We start from the raw sequence: 18,480 nt of genomic DNA, 5'->3' as shown, positions 1-18,480 counted from the left end.
AGCATCCGTGGAGGATGGTCTGTTAGGAGGCTGCGATACATGTGCGTGTTCAGTGTTGCGTCTATGGAACGCGGGTCTACGGACTGATGGTTCACTATCCTTCACAACACTTTGACGTTCTATGACGCTGACGTTCCACCTGACGGAGTCAATGGGGATTGTCAACAGACCATCAGTGGATGTTTCGGCGGTTAGTGGCCATGACTGGTAAATGTTCCTTCATCACTAAACAAGATACGTGATACGTCTGCAATGTCGTGTCTTAAGGCCCATTTACGGAAGTTAACACGAGTCTCATAATCGCTCCCATGCAGATCTTTATGGAAAGAGATGTGATAGGGATAGAATCGATGTTGATGAAGAATGCCTGACTCTTGACACTTCCTCGTGCGAGTGCCGAGAGCTAACTTGCGGATGAACTGCAACAAAAGCAAGAACATTAATTTCCGTCTTTTCTGTCGTTACTTGTTTCCTACACTCTCCATGCACCATCAGCATGTCGGAATTTTCTGCGTTGGTAAATCCTATCCGCCAATCATGATCTACCGCTTGGAATGTCACGCACTAACTGACTAGCAAGTCGTAATGCACTCAAGGAACATATGCACACACTGTATGCAAACATAACAACATCGTACCTAGCAACTACGCAGGCTGAATGGAACAAAACTGTCGGTGTGAATCTTTTTACAAATTGGTATCTCTTAAGCGACACATCTCAGAATCCTGCAACAAACACCACTGACATTATCATTTACTCTACTTTTAGTTTGTTAATGACAATAGGCATTGTTCCATTTAAAAAGTGTATGTCTGCCCAAAAATACAAAAAAATTGTTCAAATGACTCTAAGCACTATGGAACTTAACATCTGAGGTCATCAGTCCCCTAGACTTAAAACTACTTAAACCTAAGGACATCACACACATCCATGCCCGAAGCAGGATTCGAACCTGCGGTTCCGGATTAAAGCTCCTAGAACCGCTCGGCCGCAGCCCAAAAATACACTTTCTAAGTATTATTACAATATACAGCCTGTTTATTGGCTAACAATACGAGCCCTTGACTACCAATCCATTGTATGAAAACCAAACATCGGCAGCACTTTTTATTGAATGACAGTAGTTCGTAGTGGTCCCCTGGACATAACAAAAGTCATTCCATTAATCCACCAGCGTGGTTGAGGTTGGTGCATTTGGGAGTGCTGCAATACATCTCTCCAACGTGCTCGATGGGATTTAAGTCAGGGGAACGGGCAGGCCAGTCCATTCGTCCACAATCCTCTTGTTACAAGTGCTCCACTATCTGTGCGGTTCGTTTCAATGGCGCATTCTTTTCGATAAATATGAAGTCAGGGCCAAATGAATCTCTGAAAAGAGGCACGCAGGGAAAGAGTACAGTGTCACAACATTGTTGACTGGCGAGTTTACCGTGTTCAAAGGTTTGTAGGTCAGTTTGTCCATGCAATATTATACCTCCCCCCCCCCCCCCCCACACACACACATAACACTTAGACCCGCAAAAATTCCCATATGCGATTATTTTCCTGGGTTTACTGCTTATTTCCACCTCTCTCCACATGTAGGTACGTCAAGTGTCACTACTCAGAACGCATCTCTTCTCATCCGAGAAGCGCGCGCCCCAGTCCTTGTTGGTCCAGTCCCTACGCACTTGGCTCCATCGCGAGAGCTGCCGCCGATGTGCACTTGTTAGCGGAACACAACGCACTGGTCGTCGGGCAAGGATGCCACCCCCGTGCACTCACTCTGCCACTGTGGAACGTGACATTTGATGGCGTTGCAGTCCTGTTAAATGCGGGTGCTATTACACCCTCCAATCGATGTGGGTCCATCATTGCCTGCTGAAAACGTAGCAGTCATGACCGACTGTGGTCGACCATCTTCTCTCCTTCTGGAAGTAATGAAAGTGGTTCGGCCGGCCGGGTTTGCCGAACGGTTCTAGGCGCTACAGTCTGGAACCGCGCGACCGCTACGGTCGCAGGTTCGAATCCTGCCTCGGGCATGGATGTGTGTGATGTCCTTAGGTTGGTTAGCTTTAAGTAGTTGTAAGTTCTAGGGGACTGATGACCTCATAAGTTAAGTCCCATAGTGCTCAGAGCCATTTTTTGAATGTGGTTCGGGATCCTCTCCGTGCACGTGAAACAATGCTGCCAGGAATACCATACTCCTAGACTCCACTAGACGCACTTTGTCCTTCTTCCAATTTCTAGATTATTCTTACGCTTGTGAAGTTATGCACATGTGGTCTCCGGGCCATTTTGTTCAAATAGTTCAAATGGCTCTAAGCACTATGGGAGTTAACATCTGAGGTCCTCAGTCTCCTAAACTTAGAATTACTTAAACCTAACTAACCTAAGGATATCACACATATCCATGCCCGAGGCAGGATTCGAACCTGCGACCGTAGCAGCAGCGCGGTTCCGGACTGAAGCTCCTACAACCGCTCGTCCACAGCGGCCGGTCGGCCATTTTGTAGTGAGGAACACCGCCACAGCGCACCATAACTGCTCGCTGATTGACACACGCTATCTTCTCCCGTTCCTTCAACAGTCTCGTGTTATTGTGCCAGTCCCATTTGAGGCTATAGTCACAAAGCCCTCACGCCATGTAATGTCCAGCTTTTTCTGCATGGCAGAGACCTTTGGCAACATGCTCTCACACTTTCACTCATTTCCAGAGAGTTGTTAATATGTTACGTTAGTTTATCTGTTATGTCCTTAAGTTTTGCTGAGCTGTATATACATGGGGGTGATACAGCTGCCCCTACCGATAAGTTTTATGCAATCCACAATACCTTCATAGAGCACGTGTGAGATTTTCGTGTTTCTCACTCACTCTGCGCAAACTGTTGGCCCTACACAAAAAACTAAAAGGCCATTTTTGTTGGAAATTTAGTGAAGTTAAATTTTGTACTGGGACATGTTTTCGCTGGATGTCACGGTTTTCGAGTTATTAAAAAAAACGCGTTTGAAAATCACTCTTGTATGTTTTTCTTGAATAGTTGCAAAACAACTCCCTACAGCGAAAACGTGTCCCAGAACAGACTAATACATTGAAGGACCAAAGGAAATGGTATAGGCATGCATATCCAAGTACAGAGATACGTAAACAGTCAGAATACAGCGCTGCCGTCGGCAACGCATATGTAAGAAGACAATAAGTGCCTGGCGCAGTTGTTACATCGGTTACTGCTACTACAATGGCAGGTTATCAAGATTTAAGTGGTTTTGAACGTGGTGTTATACTCGGCGCACGAGTGAGGGACACAGCATCTCCGAGGTAGCGATGAAGTGGGCTTGTTCCCATACGACCATTGGAAGAATGTACCGCGATTATCAGGAATCCGTTAAAACATCAAATCTCTGACATCGCTGCCCCCGGAAAAATATCCTGCAAGAACGGGACCAACAGCGACACATGGGAATCGCTCAACGTGACAGAAGTTCAATCCTTCCGCAAATTGCTGCAGATTTCAATGCTGGGCCATCAATGAGTGTCAGAGTGCGAACCATTGAGCGAAACATCATCGATTTGGGCTCTCGGAGCCGAATGCCCGTGTACCTTGTGTGTGCCTTGATGTCTACACGACACAAAGCTTTACGCCTCGCCTGCGCCAGTCAACACCGACATTGGACTGTTGATGATTGGAAACATGTTGTTTGGTTGGCCGAGTCTCGTTTCAAATTGTATCAAGCCGATGGACGTTTACACGTATGGAGACAACCTCATGAATCCATGGATCCTGCATGTGAGCGCGGGACTCTTCAAAATGGTGGAGGCTCTGTAGTGGTGTGCGGCGTGCGCAGTTGGAGTGATATACGTCTAGATACAGGTGACACGTACGTAAGCATTCTGCCTGATCACCTGCATCTATTCTTGTCCATTGTGCATTCCGACGGACTTGGGCAATTCAAGCAGGACAATGCGACATCCCGCAAGTACAGAATTGCTACAGAGTGCCTCAGGGAACACTCTTCTGAGTTTAAACACATCCGCTGCCACCAAACTCCCGAAACGTGTGCATTACTGAGCATATGTGGGATACCTTGCAACGTGCTGTTCAGAAGAGATCTTCATCCTCTCGTACTCTTACGGATTTATGGATAGCCATGCAGGATTCATGGTGTCAGTTTCCCCCTGCACTACTTCAGACATTAGTAGAGTCCATGCCTTGTCGTGCTGCGCCACTGTTGCGTGCTCACGGGCGCCCTACACGATATTAGGATGGTGTACTAGTTTCCTTGGCTCTTCACTGTATATGGTGAGACTTGCAGCAGCGAAACAGTTGCTCTAAAATAGCATCCGAAAAATTTTATCAGGAAAGTATGTGATTAAACATAATGTAAAAATTACTGTTGCTGATACGGGACGTGCCTAGTATGTATAAAAAGATGAACAGACTGTAGCATCATACGTCACAGTGCTGAAGACCACTCCTTCAACAAAAAGATGACGCGGCAGTACAGCCAGAGGATTTGAATGAGATTATGGAGTCTACTTAGTTACAGTGCCCTATACTAGCGCCCCAATTGACCTGTGAAAGAAATACGTGCTCCGTAGGCAAAACTTCCACCGCTCAGAGACAAATGAAGCAGTGAAAAGCGGAAGTTATGCCGGAGGGTTGTAAAACCTGAAAAATGGAGGGAAGCTACGGAGGTTTTCTAGCATTGTTTTCAGCCCAGCGAGCAGGCAGAGAAGGTAATGAGATGCGGCCCGAGTAAATTGCCGGAGATCACGCTCGGTGGCGTACACGGGTGGAGAGAGGGCCCGGCTTCGGTCTTGGCGCGCGTCCAGTCCTCCGGGAGGCGACGTCAGCGGGGGGCCGCGGGCCGCGGCGCTCACCTGGCGCGGTTTTCCTGCCGAACGGGCCCGCGCCTCTGCCTGCCTGGCGGGTGGGGTAGTTGCATTTGTGGAAAGCTGAGCCCGCGCCGCTGGGGACGATGCATATTCATGTGCCACGCGGCAGCTGCCGCCCCGCCTGACAGGGGAACCACCGCAGCCCGAGGCACAGTTTTGTTTCGCTACTGTCACACCGCCCCGTTCTTCTCGACCGCTTCACGTTTGCCTGCAGCTGGGAAGCAACTCCTATACATCGATCATTTTCATTGTACCCGTTCGCACTACCCCTAAGATAGGAATATTATGGACTGTATGCTCGTAGGCACGAGGATGCGGAAGGCAACGGAAACCATTGCATTAAAGACACGCAACGTGTATCCACAGGACATGTGGCCTGTAATTGAAGAAGTGTCATGATGATCTCTCCATTGGCAAAAGATTCCAGGATAGTCTCCCATTCGGATCTCCGGGAGGGGACTGCTAAGGGACAGATCGTCATGAGAAAAAGATCGAATAATCAACGAAAGGATAACGTTTTACGAGTCAGGGCTTGGAATGTCAGAAGCTTGAACGTGGTAGAAAAACTACAAAATCTAAAAAGAGAAATGCAAAGACTCAATCTAGATATAGTAGGAGTCAGTGAAGTGAAGTGGAAAGAAGCCAAGCATTTCTGGTCAGATAAGTAAAGGGTAATATCTACAGCAGCAGAAAATGGTATAACGGAAGTAGGATTCGTTATGAGTAGAAAGATACGTGAGAGAGTGTGTTACTGTGAAGAGTTCAGTGACAGGGTTTTTCTTATCACCATCCACAGCAAACCAACACCGACAACAATAGTTTAGGTATATATGCCGGCGTCGCAAGCTGAAGATGAAGAGATAGAGAAAATGTGTACGGAAGTACTAAGTAATGGCAAGATACGATGGAAGATCTCTAAGGCTATAGATACGGCAATAATCAATAGCTCAGTAGGCAGCACAGTTGAAGAGGAATGAACATCTCTAAAAATGGCCATCACAGAAATTGGTAAGGAAAACATAGGTACAAAGAAGGTAACTGCGAAAAACCATGGGTAGCAGAAGAAATACTTCAGCTGGTCGATGAAAGGAGGAAGTACAAAAATGTTCCGGGAAACTCAGGAATACAGAAATACAAGTACTGACGAATGAAATAAATAGGCAGTGCAGGGAAGCTAAAACAAAATGGCTGCATGAAAAGTGTGAAGACATAGAAAAAGAAATGATCGTCGGAAGGACTGACTCAGCATACAGGAAAGTCAAAATAACCTTCGGTGACATTAAAACCAAGGGTGGTAACACACATTAGGAGTGAAACGGGAATTCCACTGTTAAATGCAGGGGACAGAGCGGATAGGTGGAAAGAATACATTGAAAGCCCCTGTGAGGGGGAAGATTTGTGTGATGTGATAGAAGAAGAAACAGGAATCGATTTAGAAGAGATAGGGGATCCACTATTAGAATCAGAATTTAAAAGAGCTTTAGAGGACTTAAGATCAAATAAGGCAGCAGGGATACATAACATTCCATCAGAATTTCTAAAATAATTTGGGGAAGGGGCAACAAAACGACTATTCACATTTTTGTGTAGAATGTATGAGTCTGGCGACATACCATCTGACTTTCGGAAAAGCATCATCCACAAAATTGCGAAGACGACAAGAGCTGACAAGTGCGAGAATTATCGTACAATTAGCTTAGCAGCTCATGCATCCAAGTTGCTTACAAGAATAATTTACAGATGAATCGAAAAGAAAATTGAGGATGCGTTAGATGACGATCACATTGGCTTTAGGAAAGGTAAAGGCACGTGAGAGGCAATTCACACGTTGCGGTTAATAATGGAAGCAAGACTAAAGAAAAATCAAGATGCCTTCATAGGATTTGTCGACTTGGAGAAAGCGTTCGACAATGTAAAATGCTACAAGATGTTCTAAATTCTGGAAAAATTAAGGGTAAGCTACAGGGAGAGACGGGTCATATACAATACGTACAACAGCCAAGAGGGAATAATAAGAGTGGACGACCAAGAACGAAGTGCTCGTATTAAAAAGGGTGTATGATAAGGATGTAGTCTTCCTCCCCTTCTGTTCCATCTGTACATTGAAGACGCAATGATGGAAATAAAAGAAAGGTTCAGTAGTGGGACTAAAATTCAAGGTGAAAGGATATCAATGATACGATTCACTGATGACATTGCTATCCTGAGTGAAAGTGAACGGAATGAACAGTCTAATTAGTACAGCGTATGGATTGAGAGAAAATCGGAGAAAGGCTAAGGTAATGAGAAGTAGTAGAAATGATAACAGCAAGAAACTTAACATCCGGACTGATGGTCACGAAGTAGATGAAGTTAAGGAATTCTGCTGACTAGGCAGCAAAATAACCAATGACGGACGGAGCAAGGAGGACATCAAAAGCAGATTAGCTATGGCAAAAAAGGCATTCCTGGCCAATAGAAGTCTACTAATATCAAATATCGGCCTTATTTGAGGAAGAAATTTCTGAGAATGTATGTCTGGAGTACAGAATTGTGTGGTAGTGAAGCATGGACTGTGGGAAAACCGGAACAAAAGAGCATCGAAGCGTTTGAGATGTGGCGCTACAAACGAATGTTGAAAATTAGGTGGGCTGGTAAGGTAAGGTATGAGGAGGTTCAGCGCAGAATCGGAGAGGAAAGGAACATGTGAGAAACACTGATAAGGAGAAGGGACAGGATGATAGCACATCTGTTAAGACGTGAGAGAATGAGTTCCATGGTACTATGGGGAGCTGTAGAGGTTAAAACTGCAGAGGAAGACAGAGATCGGAATACGTTCAGTAAATAATTGAGGACGTAGGTTGCAAGTGCTGCTGTGGGATGAAGAGGCTGGCACAGGAGAGGAATTCGTGGCGCGCCACATCAAACCAGTGAGAAGACTGATGACATAAAAATGTGTTAGTAGGCTTCCACTACCAGTGCCAATTCAAAGAAAATCCTTTTGCGTATTACGCACCGTCATTAAAGCGAAACAACTATACAACTGTACAGTTGAAGTATCGATCGTCTATGCAGCGCTTTACTTCAGCATGCCCAAATACTAGATTGTGATTCAGCGCCCTCCCCACCTTTACACCAACCTGAAGTAGCGACATGGAATCGGAGACACTGTGGTCAGAAACAGTTCCTCGCGGCTACGCAGACAGCGTATACAGAGCGAGAAATGGCAGCACCCTCTAGCGGAGCCCTCCGTTTCCACACACATGCTAGGTCGCAGGTTCGAATCCTGCCTCGGGCATTGACGTGTGTGATGTCCTTAGGTTAGTTAGGTTTAATTAGTTCTAAGTTCTAGGGGACTGATGCCCTCAGAAGTTAAGTCTCATAGTGCTCAGAGCCATTTGAACCATTTTTAAGTGGGGTGATTACCTTTGTTTCTGTGAGTGTGTGTGTGTGTGTGTGTGTGTGTGTGTGTGTGTGTGTGTTGTGTAGGGAGTTAACATGTTCTATCTCCTCAGTGCGTAGTTTGTTGCTTTACTATGATGCAACACTGGATGATGTAGGTTAGACATATTGCCTAGTTTGTGGTATTATTTTATGAACAGTATCTGTTGCTGATGTTTCTACATCTACATCTACGTCCATACTCCGCAAGCCACCTGACGGTGTGTGGCGGAGGGTACCGTGAGTACCTCTATCGGTTCTCCCTTCTATTCCAGTCTCGTATTGTTCGTGGAAAGAAGGATTGTCGGTATGCTTCTGTGTGGGCTCTAATCTCTCTGATTTTATCCTCATGGTCTCTTCGCCAGAAATACGTAGGAGGGAGCAATATACTGCTTGACTCCTCGGTGAAGGTATGTTCTCGAAACTTTAACAAAATCCCTTACCGAGCTACTGAGTGTCTCTCCTGCAGAGTCTTCCACTGGAGTTTATCTATCATCTCCGTAACGCTTCCGCGATAACTAAATGTTCCTGTAACGAAGCGCGCTGCTCTCCGTTGGATCTTCTCTATCTCTTCTATCAACCCTATCTGGTACGGATCCCACACTGCTGAGCAGTATTCAAGCAGTGGGCGAACAAGCGTACTGTACCCTACTTCCTTTGTTTTCGGATTGCATTTCCTTAGGATTCTTCCAATGAATCTCAGTCTGGCATCTGCTTTACCGACGATCAATTTTATATGATCATTCCATTTTAAATCACTCCTAATGCGTACTCCTAGATAATTTATGGAATTAATTGCTTCCAGTTGCTGACGTGCTATTTTGTAGCTAAATGATAAGGGATCTATCTTTCTATGTATTCGCAGCACATTACACTTGTCTACATTGAGATTCAATTGCCATTCCCTGCACCATGCGTCAATTCGCTGCAGATCCTCCTGCATTTCAGTACAATTTTCCATTGTTACAACCTCTCGATACACCACAGCATCATCTGCAAAAAGCCTCAGTGAACTTCCGATGTCATCCACAAGGTCATTTATGTACATTGTGAACAGCAACGGTCCTATGACACTCCCCTGCGGCACACCTGAAATCACTCTTACTTCGGAAGACTTCTCTCCATTGAGAATGACATGCTGCGTTCTGTTATCTAGGAACTCTTCAATCCAATCACACAATTGGTCTGATAGTCCATATGCTCTTACTTTGTTCACTAAACGACTGTGGGGAACTGTATCGAACGCCTTGCGGAAGTCAAGAAACTCGGCATCTACCTGTGAACCCGTGTCTATGGCCCTCTGAGTCTCGTGGACGAATACCGCGAGCTGCGTTTCACACGACCGTCTTTTTCGAAATCCATGCTGATTCCTACAGAGTAGATTTCTAGTCTCCTGAAAAGTCATTATAATCGAACATAATACGTGTTCCAAAATTCTACAACTGATGGTCGTTAGAGGTATAGGTCTATAGTTCTGCACATCTGTTCGACGTCCCTTCTTGAAAACGGGGATGACCTGTGCCCTTTTCCAATCCTTTGAAACGCTACGCTCTTCTAGAGACCTACGGTACACCGCTGCAAGAAGGGGGGCAAGTTCCTTCGCGTACTCTGTGTAAAATCGAACTGGTATCCCATTAGGTCCAGCGGCCTTTCCTCTTTTGAGCGATTTCAATTGTTTCTCTATCCCTCTGTCGTCTATTTCGATATCTACCATTTTGTCATCTGTGCGACAATCTAGAGAAGGAACTGCAGTGCAGTCTTCCTCTGTGAAACAGCTTTGGAAAAAGACATTTAGTATTTCGGCCTTTAGTCTATCATCCTCTGTTTCAATACCATTTTGGTCACAGAGTGTCTGGACATTTTGTTTTGATCCACCTATCGCTTTGACGTAAGACTAAAATTTCTTAGGATTTTCTGCCAAGTCAGTACATAGAACTTTACTTTCTAATTCATTGAACGCCTCTCGCATAGCCCTCCTCACACTACATTTCGCTTATCTGCAAGGCTTTGGCTATGTTTATGTTTGCTGTGAAGTTCCCTTTGCTTCCGCAGCAGTTTTCTAACTCGGTTGTTGTACCAAGGTGGCTCTTTTCCACCTCTTACGATCTTGCTTGGCACATACTCATCTAACGCATATTGTACGATGGTTTTGAACTTTGTCCACTAATCCTCAACACTATCTGTACTTGACACAAAACTTTTGTGTTGAGCCATCAGGTACTATGAAATCTGCTTTTTGTCACTTTTGCTAAACAGAAAAATCTTCCTACCTTTTTTAATATTTCTATTTACGGCTGAAATGATCGATGCCGTAACCGCTTTATGATCGCTGATTCCCTGTTCTGCGTTAACTGTTTCAAATAGTTCGGGTCTGTTTATCACCAGAAGGTCTAATATGTTATCGCCACGAGTCGGTTCTCTGTTTAACTGCTCAAGGTAGTTTTCAGATAAAGCACTTAAAAAAATTTCACTGGATCCTTTGTCCCTGCCACCCGTTATGAACGTTTGAGTCTCCCAGTCTATATCCGGCAAATTAAAATCTCCACCCAGAACTATAACATGGTGGGGAAATCTACTCAAAATATTTTCCAAATTATCCTTCAGGTGCTCAGCCACAACAGCTGCTGAGCCAAGGGGCCTATAGTGACATCCAATTACCATGTCTGAGCCTGCTTTAACCGTGAACTTCACTCAAATCATTTCACATTTCGGATCTCCGTCAATTTCCTTCGATACTATTGCACTTCTTATCGCTATAAAAACGCCTCCCCCTTCACTGTCCAGGCCGGCCGAAGTGGCCGTGCGGTTAAAGGCGCTGCAGTCTGGAACCGCAAGACCGCTACGGTCGAAGGTTCGAATCCTGCCTCGGGCATGGATGTTTGTGATGTCCTTAGGTTAGTTAGGTTTAACTATTTCTACGTTCTAGGGGAGTAATGACCTCAGCAGTTGAGTCCCATAGTGCTCAGAGCCATTTGAGCCATTTTTCACTGTCCAGTCTATCTCTGCGGTATACATTCCAATCTGAGTTTAGGATTTCATTACTGTTTACGTCTGGTTTCAGCCAACTTTCTGTCCCTAGTACTATATGGGCGTTGTGACCGTTTATTAATGAGAGCAGTTCTGGGACCTTTCTATAGACGCTCCTGCAGTTTACTATTAGCACATTAATATTGATATTCCCTGTTGCATTTTGCCTACTCCTACCTTGCCGCGTCTCAGAAGGCGTCTTGTCGGACCTAGGGAGGAAATTCTCTAACCTAAAAAACCCCCATGTGCACTCCACACGTACTCCGCTACCCTTGTAGCCGCTTCCCGCGTGTAGTGCGCGCCTGACCTATTCAGGGGGACCCTACATTTCTCCACCCGATAGCGGAGGTCGAGAAATTTGCACCCCAGATCTCCGCAGAATCGTCTGAGCCTCTGGTTTAAGCCTTCCACTCGGCTCCAAACCAGAGGACCGCGATCGGTTCTGGGAACGATACTAAAAATGGTTAGCTCTGATTCGACCCCGCGAGCGAGGCTTTCCGCCTTCACCAATTCCGCCAACCGCCTGTACGAACTGAAGATGACCTCTGAACCCAGACGATATGAGCAACAATTTGCAGTCAGGTGCACCCAGTGCTCTCTATCGCCGCCGGTAGGGCCTCCTCCACATCTCGGATGAGACCCCGCGGCAAGCAGACAGAGTGAACACCGGCCTTCTTCCCCGACCTTTCCGCTATTTCCCTAAGGGTCTCCATTACCCGCCTAACGTTGGAGCTCCCAATAACTAATAAACCCCTCCCCCCGTGTTCCTGCTCGGACCTTGCTCAAGGAGCAGCCACATGTCCACCCACAGGCAGAGCGGGCGGTGCCACACGGCCAGCCTCCACATTTACCCTCCGCCTCGTGCGCCGCGAACGCCGCTGAACCCGCCACTCCCCTTGGGGAGAGGGTGGCCCAACCGCGCCCGGTACCCGCGAAGATGTCTCGACAGCAGGGACAGTGGGTGAAGCATGTAACAGCTGGGGTATACCTTGCGACGCACCAGACTCCCCACTGCCGCTACACTCCGAGGCAGCAGCCTGAAGACGGCTGACCGCGGCCATCAACACGTTCAGCTGTTCGCGAACAGTGGCCAGCTCCTCCTGCATCCGTACACAGCAGTCACACATCCTATCCGTCCTCAGGAATCAATTTACTGAAGAGAGTTAATCACCTTTTAACTAGGCTGCTAATTCACTAAAGGCGGCTGATTATTGACTAAACTGTGATTGCCAGCCACTTCTTGTAGAAAACAATGAAAATAGCACTACCTGTCTCTGGAGTGTCTTGAAAACAAACACTAGCACTACTGGCACTATGGTTGACTGAAGGGACTCTCTCTGACTGTATTCAAAACAAACACGAAATCTATGGAACACTATTAATAGCACTCGACAATTAAAGCTTCCTAAAAGCAAAAACACACGGAAGAAGAAGTGACAAGTAAGAAAAATACAGTTAATTTGAATTTGAAAGTTTTCTTGTACTAGTAGGAGATGTTTCTTGTTGCTGCATATACGTTCATGTGCTTTTCTATTGTGGCAGGTGGTGGTTTTCTTGCCTGAGGTTTTCTGCAAATGGTGAATGGTTGGTGCCATATTTTCATGGTATTTTGTGTTCAACATAAAAATAATAACAGATAAAATAAAATGTTTATGAACCCAATAGAAGAGAAGCCACAAGTTTATGTAAACGCAGTCAGCTTTATAACATAGGATTCAGCTTAATTCTTAAGAAGGAGTTATCCATGAGGAAACTCTTCAGTTTCGATTTGAAAGTGCGTGGATTACTGCTAAGCAGTATACTGCACACCTTTCTGCACAAGAGGAAGTTCAGACCAAATGCAGATTAGATTTCTGTCTGAGTGAAAGCTGCTAATTCTTGGGAATAAGCTGATATTGTTAACAAGAAAAAAAAGAAAAAAAATGTATACGGACAGACCCAGACTAGCGAACAGGTTTCGACCAGAGGTTCGCAAACTTACACCACCTATTAGCCGAACAGCCCGTTTCTGAGCCAAAAATACCCTTCGAGAATGGGAAGAATTTCTCCAAAATATATCATACGACATAAGCGAATGAAAATAAGCAAAGTTGACTATTTTCGTGTCAACCTATCACTTACTTCAGATACAGTTCGAATAGTAAAAATGGCAGCATTAAGTCTTTGAACATCCTGAACGTGGGATTTCCCCGACAGTTTACTATCTATCTGAACACCTAGAAATTTGAACTGTTCAGTTTCACTAATCATATGCCCCTTCTATAAAATTAAAACGTCGGGTATTGTTGAATTGTGTGTTAGAAACTATAAAAACTGAATCTTATTGTGATTTACCGTTAGTTTATTTTCTACAGGCCATGAAATTATATCATGAACTGTACTATTTGAAACAGAGTCAATTTTGCACACGACATCCTTTACTACCAAGCTAGTGTCATCAGCAAACAGAAATATTTTAGAATTACCTGTAATACTAGAGGGAATATCATTTATATAAATAAAGAACAGGAGTGGCCCCAACACTGATCTCTTGGGCATCCCCCATTTGACCACGCCCCACTCAGGCCCGACATCACAGCCATTGCCAACACTGTGAACCTTTTGCTGTCTGTTGTTAAAGTAAGAGGTGAATCAGTTATGAGCTACTCCCCGTATTCCATAATGGTCATACGTCTGGAACAATATTTTGTAATCAACACAATCAAAAGCCTTAGTTAAATCAAAACAGATGCCTAGCTTTCGAAACATATTGCTTCATCCATCCAGTGCCTCACTGAGAAAAGAGAACATAGCATTTTCAGTTGTTAAACCACTTCTAAAGTCGAACTGTACAACTGATAACAAATTACGTGAAATAAAATGATCAATTATCCATACATGCACAGTCTTTTCATTAACTTTAGCAAACACTGAAGGCATAAAAATTGTCTTCATTATCCCTGTCTCCCTTTTCATACAGAAGCTTTACTACTGAGTACTTTAATCATTCAGGAAACTGACCATTCTAGGCACTCCATCATGTCGACGAGAGTCCTTGGTCTTCAGTGATTTGATTACTACTCAGTCTCCCCCTTGTATGTATCACAGAGGAGTATTTCAGATATCAATTCACCAGAAATGGTCAGAAAATGATTGTTAAATACTGTACATACATCTGACTTATGAGAAACAGAAATAATTTTACTACGAACTGACATTAAACACAGTCTGCATCAGATCATATGAGTTTAAGAGGTCTTCCAACATCCTTTTTCTTGCACACTCACATACAAAATTAATACTGAAGTCACCACTTGTAACTAATGTTTGGTACTTCCTATAAAGTGAACCAAGAACCCTCTCTAGCTTGAGTAGAAATGCTCTGAAGTCTGAATTAGGAGACCTATAAACTAGAACAACTAGAAGTTTAGTTTCACTAAATTCGACTGCCCCTGTACAGCATTCAAATACCTGTTTAGTGCAGTGCCGTGATACGTCTAGGGACTCAAGTGGAATACTGTTTTTTACGTACGAGACCACTCCCCCTCTCCGCAAAGAACTCCTTGAAAAACATCCAGCTAATATGTGTCCTAGTAAAGGAAGCCTCTGAATTGTCAAATTATGTAAGTGGTGCTCCGATATACGAATAATGTCAGAGTCAACATCAATAAGCAGTTCACCAGGTTTATCTCTAATACCTCTCACATTCGGATGAATTATGCTAATTCCTTCTCTACTTGGATACCTGACCTCCTCTGAAGGTGATTCCTTTGTAAGAGGGACTTCTTTTAAGCAGGGATACCTGTCAGCTGACTTCAACCTAAAAAATATGCAGCTCTAACACCAACTACTACAGGAATTTTTCCATGAGTGATCCAACCACCACCCACTACATTGTTACCTATAAGCTCTGCCAGTCTCCCTTCCTGTACATATTAAGGTGCAGGCCATGCCTAGTGAAACCCGATCTATTGACAGACTCAACTGACGCCACTGCAATTTGAGCCAGGCTCTCCGCCATCAGTGCCGTCTCCAGTCCCATGTTAACACGCCTAACACCAGCATTAAGATGAGACCGATCATGACGCTAAAACAGTTGCACGAAGTGTGCAAAAACTCAACACATACACGTGGAAGACGAAAAGAAATACAAAAAATAACAAAATACCGTGAGTAACGAAAAGAATAAAAGATATTTGTAGTAATAAGTAAGGATTGCGAACTGTTAATGATCACAACAAACAAAATTGTGAGAGAAAAAACTATATTGTTGCAGTGACCACTTGAAGATGCTTTAAAATAAAGCGAAACACGTCTGGTCATAATAAGACTTTTATTACAGTTGCTAAAAACGGCAATTACCCCATACGACTGCAAATGCGGAAGAAAGAGGCTGGATAAAATGAAGACAACATGTACATTCTAAGAATTCATCTACAATAAGCCTTAAAGCGTGTAATGTCGTAACCTCAAGTGATTTCAGGTACCTTCCGAAAAAAATAAGTTCCAAGATGCCCGGCCGGTGTGGCCGAGCGGTTTTAGGGGCTTCAGTCTGGAACCGCGTGACCGCTACGGTCGTAGGTTCGAATCCTACCTCGGGCATGGGTGTAAGAAGTTCTAAGTTCTAGGGGGCTGATGACCTCAGCAGTTAAGTCCCATAGTGCTCAGAACCATTTGTTTTTGAACCAAGACAAAGATTGGAGTCGGGGGGGGGGGGGGAGGTGGGATTTGAACCCAGTGCTTCAACTACGAACAACGAACGTTAAACACTGCACATCTGAAGTCGGACACGAATCCCAGTACGTTGGTTCTCGATCTAATGGTAGCTGATTGTAATCATGGTACTGGAAGAAATTTTCATTTCTAGTTTATAACAAATGCAATAGATCGACAGTTATTAATGGTCAGGTTATCTGCCAAAGTTAATAATGACACAGCTACCTAAGCCATAGCGGTGAAGGCATGAGTTGTCGATTATTACCTGTTGGTTGGAGAAGGAAATTAAATTGAGCAGCTCCTTTAATTTTGATTGTAGTGGGTCATTCACTAACGTTGATTATATCTTTTTTCTTGCTTCTCTAAGCAATTACACTTACCTGCTACGACCGATAGAAGAAAGAGAGAGAGAGAGAGAGAGAGAGAGAGAGAGAGAGAAGATCCAACGAAGAACGGCTCGTTTCATCACAGGATCGTTCAACAGGTGAGAGAGCGTTACATAGATTTTCAACAAACTCCTGTGGCAGACTCTACAAGAGAAGCGCTGTGCGTCACGGAGAGGTTTAATATTGAAATTTCGAGAGAGTACTTTCCAAGAAGCTTCGGACAACATATTACATCCTTCCATATACGTATCGTTAAACGACTATGACGAAAAAATTCGATAAATTGGAGTTAATACAGAGGCTTACCGACGATCATTCTTACCGCACTCATTCGTGAGTTTAACATGGCCGTCACACACCGTCAGCTGGCTTGCGGACTATTGATGTAGATGTTGACAGGATTTGCATACCATCAAGGCGACGCCAGTCCAAAAGACGTACAGAGACTGTCGAGCAGACGACGTTACCAAATGCATTAAACATTAAACAGAAAGTACTGAATTACACTGTTCGCTGAAACACCCCAATGTACACTCCTGGAAATTGAAATAAGAATACCGTGAATTCATTGTCCCAGGAAGGGGAAACTTTATTGACACATTCCTGGGGTCAGATACATCACATGATCACACTGACAGAACCACAGGCACATAGACACAGGCAACAGAGCATGCACAATGTCGGCATTAGTACAGTGTATATCCACCTTTCGCAGCAATGCAGGCTGCTATTCTCCCATGGAGACGATCGTAGAGATGCTGGATGTAGTCCTGTGGAACGGCTTGCCATGCCATTTCCACCTGGCGCCTCAGTTGGACCAGCGTTCGTGCTGGACGTGCAGACCGCGTGAGACGACGCTTCATCCAGTCCCAAACATGCTCAATGGGGGACAGATCCGGAGATCTTGCTGGCCAGGGTAGTTGACTTACACCTTCTAGAGCACGTTGGGTGGCACGGGATACATGCGGACGTGCATTGTCCTGTTGGAACAGCAAGTTCCCTTGCCGGTCTAGGAATGGTAGAACGATGGGTCCGATGACGGTTTGGATGTACCGTGTACTATTCAGTGTCCCCTCGACGATCACCAGTGGTGTACGGCCAGTGTAGGAGATCGCTCCCCACACCATGATGCCGGGTGTTGGCCCTGTGTGCCTCGGTCGTATGCAGTCCTGATTGTGGCGCTCACCTGCACGGCGCCAAACACGCATACGACCATCATTGGCACCAAGGTAGAAGCGACTCTCATCGCTGAAGACGACACGTCTCCATTCGTCCCTCCATTCACGCCTGTCGCGACACCACTGGAGGCGGGCTGCACGATGTTGGGGCGTGAGCGGAAGACGGCCTAACGGTGTGCGGGACCGTAGCCCAGCTTCATGGAGACGGTTGCGAATGGTTCTCGCCGATACCCCAGGAGCAACAGTGTCCCTAATTTGCTGGGAAGTGGCGGTGCGGTCCCCTACGGCACTGCGTAGGATCCTACGGTCTTGGCGTGCATCCGTGCGTCGCTGCGGTCTGGTCCCAGGTCGACGGGCACGTGCACCTTCCGCCGACCACTGGCGACAACATCGATGTACTGTGGAGACCTCACGCCCCACGTGTTGAGCAATTCGGCGGTACGTCCACCCGGCCTCCCGCATGCCCACTATACGCCCTCGCTCAAAGTCCGTCAACTGCACATACGGTTCACGTCCACGCTGTCGCGGCATGCTACCAGTGTTAAAGACTGCGATGGAGCTCCGTATGCCACGGCAAACTGGCTGACACTGACGGCGGTGGTGCACAAATGCTGCGCAGCTAGCGCCATTCGACGGCCAACACCGCGGTTCCTGGTGTGTCCGCTGTGCCGTGCGTGTGATCATTGCTTGTACAGCCCTCTCGCAGTGTCCGGAGCAAGTATGGTGGATCTGACACACCGGTGTCAATGTGTTCTTTTTTCCATTTCCAGGAGTGTATTTAGACTTGGGCACATAATGGGAAAGTGTTTGAGTGTGGTTTTGTAAATAGTGTGGTGTCTTGTTTACTTTTTATGATGATGGGAGAGGGTTGAAACTCTGACCAGTACATAGCGTTCC

The sequence above is a fragment of the Schistocerca piceifrons genome, chromosome 2 (assembly GCF_021461385.2).
Source record: "Schistocerca piceifrons isolate TAMUIC-IGC-003096 chromosome 2, iqSchPice1.1, whole genome shotgun sequence".
NCBI classification, from domain to species: domain Eukaryota; kingdom Metazoa; phylum Arthropoda; class Insecta; order Orthoptera; family Acrididae; genus Schistocerca; species Schistocerca piceifrons.
Note: the sequence above shows the minus strand (reverse complement) of the source record.